This window comes from Macaca fascicularis, chromosome 18 (assembly GCF_037993035.2).
Source record: "Macaca fascicularis isolate 582-1 chromosome 18, T2T-MFA8v1.1".
Lineage (NCBI taxonomy): Eukaryota > Metazoa > Chordata > Mammalia > Primates > Cercopithecidae > Macaca > Macaca fascicularis.
The window spans coordinates 37912684-37919121 of NC_088392.1; positions in this window are offsets into that span (position 1 = coordinate 37912684).

Genomic DNA, 6438 nt, shown 5'->3' on the forward strand with positions numbered 1-6438 from the left:
TAGTATTTTATAGTTTTGGTGAGGGGAAGACTTTACATTATGTAAACAGATGCCATAAAAATGTTTATATAAGCTTCATAATAACCATGAAATTAAAGTCTATAGTAGATACACAAAAGATAAAAAGAATCAAAGTGCAACTCTGTAGAAAATCATCAAATCACTAAAAAGAACAGAAAGAAGAAAGGATCTACAAAACATCCAGAAAACAATTAACAAAATAACAACAGTAAATCCTTACCTATTACAATTACTTTAAATGTAAATGGACTAAATTTTCCAATGAAAAGAAAAAGCCAGGTGTGATGGTACACATCTGTAGATTCAGCTACATGTTAGGCTGAGGCCAGAGGACCACTTGAGCCCAGGAGTTCGAGTCCAGCATGGGTAACTTGAGCCCAGAAGTTTAAGTCCAGCCTGGGCTTCTACTCCATATGGACATCCCATCTTGGGGAAAAAAAAAAAAAAAGAAAAAGCTGAAAGGATTATTTTGAAAGCTGCAACTATATGTTGCTTACAAGAGACTCACTTTGCCTGTAAGGACACGCAGGGTCACAAAGTAAAGGGAAATGTAAATGGAAAACAAAAGTGAGTAAGACTAGCTATACTTGAACAAAATAGACTTTAAGTCAGAAACTGTAAAAAGAGACATAAAAAGGTTGTTATATAACGATACAGGGTTGACTCATTAAGAGGATAGAACAATTATAATACATGTGCACCCAACATGGGAGCACCTAAATATATAAAACAAACATTTACAGAGCTGAAAGGAAACATAGACATCAGTACAATGATAGTAGGGGACTTCACTTGTAACAGTGAATAGATTATTCAGACACAAAGAAAATACGAAACATTGGACTTTGATATGATTAGGATATTTATCCCCTGCAATCTCATGTTGAAATGTAATCCCCAGTATTGGAGGTGGGGCCTCGTGGGAGGTGATTGAATCATGGAGACAGATCCTTCATGAATGGTTTAGCACCGTCCCTTTGGTGATAAGTTAGTTCTCACTCAGTTCACAAGAGATCTGTTTGTTTAAAAGTATGTGGCACCTCCTCCCTCACTCTCTTGCTCCCATTCTTGCCATGTGAAATGATTGCTTCCCATCACCTGCCACTATGATTGTAAGCTTCCTGAGGTCCTCACCAGATGCAGATGCCAGCACCATGCTTCCTCTACAGCCTGCAGAACCAAGAGCCAATTAAACTTCTTTTCTTTATAAATTATACAGTTTCAGGTATTCCTTTTTAGCAAGGAAAGAATGACTTAATTCAGACTTGAGCTACATCTTAGACCAAATGAACTTCACACACAAATAGAGAACATTTCATTTAACAGCAGCAGAATACACATTTTTCCAAAATTAACATGGAAAATTCTTTAGGATACATCATATGTTGGACCACAAAATAAGTCTTAATAAGTTTAAGATGATTGGTGTCCTATCAAATATTTTTTCCAATAACAATAGTATGAAACTAGAAATCAATTACAGGAAAAACCTTGAAATTCACAGTTATGTGGAAATTAAACACCATTCTCCTAAACAATCAACAGGTCAAAGAAGAAATCAAAAAGGAAATTTTTTTTAAATCTTAAGACAAACATGGAAACAAAACATGCCCAAACTAATGGGATGTAGCAAAAGCAGTTCTAAGAAAGAAGTTTATAGTGATAAATGCCTACATTAAAAAAGAAATATCTCGAATAAACAACCTATTGTCGTACTTCAAGGAACTAGAAAAAGAACAAACTAAGCCTGCAATTAGTAAAAGGAAAAAAATGAGGATTAGAACAGAAAAAATAAAGACCATAAAACAATAAAACAGATCAAAAAATTTAGAGATGGTTATTTGAATAGATAAACATAAATGACAAGCCATTAGCTAGACTTAAAAAAAAAAAAAGAGAAGACTCAAAATCAGAAATGAAAGAGGAGATATTACAACTGATACTGCAGAAATACAAAGGATCATAGGAGACTTACAATGAACAATTACACATCAACAAGTTGGATAACCTAGGAGAAATGAATAAATTTAGTTTTGAAACACGCAACCCACAAAGACTGAATCATGAAATTGAAAATCTGAGAAGACCGATAATAGGTAAGGAGATTCAATCAGTACTAAAACATCTCCCAAAGAGAAATGCAGAAACTGATGGCTTCATGGCCTAATTATACCAAATATTTGAAGAAGAACCAATATCAGTTTTTCTCAAACTTTTTAATAAAAACTGAAGAGGAGGGAATACTCCCAAACTCATTTTTACAAGCCACCACTACCCTGAAATTAAAGCCAGAAAAGGGCACTACAAGAAAAGGAAATTATGGGCCAATATATTCCTGATTAACACAGAAGCAAAAGACCTAAATAAAATATTAGCAAAACAAATTTAACAGCATATTAGAAGGATCATACACCATGATGAAGTGGGATTTATCCCTGGAATACGAGGGTGGTTCAACAAATTCAAATCAATAAATGTGACAAACTATATAAACAGGATGAAGGACAAAAACCACAAGATCATCTCAATACATGCTGGAAAAGCATTTGACAAATTTCAACATCATTTCATGATTAAAAACTCACAACAAAATAGGGATAGGACAAATGTATCCCAGCACCATGAAGGCCATGTATGAAAACCCCACATCTATCATTCTCAACGGTGACAAATTGAAAGACTTTTCTTTAAGATCAGGAACAGTATAAGGATGCTCACCCTTACTGCTTCTATTAACATAGTACTTAAAGTCCTAGGCAGAGGAAATAGGTAAGAAATAGAAGACATCCAGATTGGAAAGGAAGAAGTTAAATTGTTCTCATTTTCAAGTGACCCGATCTTTTATAGAGAAAATGCTTTTAGAATAAACAAATGTTGTCAGAATAAACAAATTCAGTAAAGTTGCAGGATATAAAAATCAACATACAAATCAGTTTTATTTCTATATACTAAAAATGAGCTATTTAAAAAAGAAATTCCATTTATAATATCAAAAATAATACTTAGGAATAAATTTAACCAAGGAAGTAAAAGGTATGTACACTAAAATCTATAAAACATAGACAAAAGAAATTATAGAAAACACAAATAAATGGGAAGATATTCTGTCTTCATGGATTGAAAACATATTGTTAAGATGTTCATATTAGCCAAAGCAATCTATTGTAATAGATTGTAATATTCAATGTAATACCTATCAAAATTTAAATGGCTTGTTTTACAGAAATGGAAAAAAACTAAAATTTATCTGGAACCATAAGAATTCAAATAGCTGAAGCAATCTGGAGCAAAAAAACAAAGCTGAAAGCATCATACTTTGATTTTAAACTATATTACAAAGCTATAGTAATAAATACAGCATATTATTGACTTAACAACAGACACATAGGCTAATGGAAGAGAATAAAGAATCCAGAAATACTCAGGTATATACCAGCCAACTACTTTTTGACAAAGGTACCAGAAGTACACAATAGGGAAAGCACAGACTCTTCAATAAATGATGTTGGGAAGACTAGATATCTACACACAAAAGAACAAAACGACCCTTCTCTTAAACCACATAAAAATATCAATTCAAAATGGATTAGAGATGTAAATGTAAGACTTGAAACCATAAAACTCCTGGAAGAAACATAAGGGAAAAGATTCTTGACATTATTCTCAGCAACGATGTTTTAGATTTGATACCAAAAACACATGCAACATATGCAAAAACAAATAAGTGAGACTACATGAAACTAAACGTTTTTACAGAGAAAAGGAAACATTCAATACAATGAAAAGGCAACCTATAGAATGGCAGAAAATATTTGTAAACCATATATCTGATAAGGGATTCAGATCTAAAGAACCTATACAACTTAATAGCCAAAAAAACAAACAATCCTATTTTTAAATGGGCAAAGGAACTAAATAAACATTTCTCAAAAGACATGCAAATGGCTAACAGGTATGTAAAACATGCTCAATATCATTGATCTTCAGGGAAATTCAAATCAATAGCACATTAAAATATCACCTCACAACCTGTTCGGATGGCTATTATCAAAATGTCAAAGATAACAAGTATTGGTGAAGATATATAAAAGGGAACCCATGTACACTATTGGTGGGAATATAAATTGGTATAGCTGTTATGGAAAACAGTTTAGAAATTCCTCAAACACTTAAAAAGTTAACTACCACATGATGCAGCCATCTATTTCCAGGTATAGAGCCAAAAGAAATATATCTTTACAGGATATCTGCATTCCCATGTTCAATGCAGTGTCACAATAGCCAAGATTTGCAAACAACCTAAGTGTCCATTGATGGATGAACAGGTTAAAAAATACGGTTTTATACACACACACATGACACAGGGATAATATTCGGCCTTTAGAAAGAAAGAATTCCGACCACTTGCCAAAACATAGGTGAACCTTGAAGACATTAGGGCTAAGTGAAATAAGCCAGACTCAGAAAAATACTGCATGATGTCACTTATATGTAGAATCTAAAAAAAATAAATAAAATAAGTCTAGCTTATAGTAACAGAGAGTAGGGGTTACACGGAGCTGGAAGGTAGAAGAAAGGGGAACTGTTGGTCAAAGAGTACAAAACCTTCAGGTGTAAGACAAATAAGTAATGGAGACCTAATGTCCAGCAGGGTAACTATCACTGATATAATGTATATTTGAACCTTGCTAAGAGGAGGTCTCAAGTATTCTCACCACATACACACACACACACACACACACACACACACACACACCACAAAGGAACTATGTAAAGTGATGTTATTTAGCTTGTTTGTGGTGATTATTTCACAGTGTATACATGTGTCAAAATATTCCATTTTTGTATACTCTAGATAGATGCAAAATAGATGCAATTTTTCACCCCATCAATCATAGAGAATAAAGGATGCATGTTTTATTTGTTAATCATATCTCAATAAAGCTGGAAAGAAAATAAATTAAACACAATAATGAAAAAGAAGGGTTTAAAATACTGGGAAAATACCATGAAACAAATTTCAGAAATATTTGTAACACACAGCCCTGTAACACAGGGCCTAAGTTTTTTAGTATACAAAGAGCTTTCACAAATCAGGAAGACAAAGATAAGTATCTTAATAAAAACAAAACAAAGCACACAAGAAGGCATTTCACACACACACACAAAAAAAATGCAATTGGCCAATAAGTATTTATACCTTTAAGAATTTAAATCATTAAAATACGTTTTCTACCTATTAGCATAATATAGATTTAAAGATTTAATGATACCCAGTATTGACTAGCTTGTGAGACATAAACCACAAAGGGACATAGGATTGTCAGAAAATATTGCTTGCATATTGGTGGAAATGTAAATTGGTACATTTTAGGAAAATATGAGTCTCCCCTACTTCATCTAATTTCACTTTCTGCAGTTTCAGAAAATTATCTGCTGTCAACTGTGGTCCAAAAATATCAAATGGAAAATTCTAGAAATAAACAATTCCTAAGCTGTAAAGTGTGTGTGCTAAATAGCATGATGAAATCATACACTGTCCCATTCCCTCCCGAATGGGATGTAATCCATCCCTGTGTCCAGTGGACCCATGTTCTCTACAGTAGCCACCTGTTAGTCACTTAGCTGTCTCAGTTAATAGATCCATTGTGGCAGAACTGCAGCGCTTGGTTACAGGTAACCTTTATTTTACTTAATAATGGCCCCAAGGCACAAGAATAGTAATGCTGATAGTTTAGATATGTCAAAGAGAAGCCATAAAGTTATTCTTTTAAGAGAAAAGGTGAAAGTTCGACTTTTAAAAAAAAATTATATGCTGAGGTCACTGCAATTCTGAAGAAGGAAAAGAATTCACACATAGTATATACATGGTTCATTACTATCTGAAGTTTCAAGCATTCACTGAAGGTCTTGGAACGTATGCCCTGTGGATAAGGGGGAACTATGGCACCACTTTTAAATATTAAAATGTGTGTATTTTTCATCCTAACAGTTCTGCTTCTAGCCATTTACTCTCATTGGAAAGGACACATAGGTATGTCCTGTGTTAGTCCTTAGGAGTCGGTCTGCAAATAGATAGACATAGTAGAGGCAATTTTGCTTTTCAATCTTTTAATGCTCTTTATAATTTTTTTCTTTTGCTTATGTAAGAATAATCTATTTTCAGAAAAAAAAAGGTTAAAGAAATTAAGACAATGCCATCATCTTAAAGAGTTGTCATGATGATTAATGATAATCTATGTAATATACCCAGAAACATACTTGGCATATAGTTGAGTGTTCAAAAGAAAGGATGGCTTTTATTTACATTTTCTTTTGTGAAAAAGAAATATTCTAGATGTCCCCATTCCTTCTTCCTTCTCATTTTCTTAGATGACCATCTAGCAAAGCCTTAAAGTGTGTCCAGTTCCTTTGTCT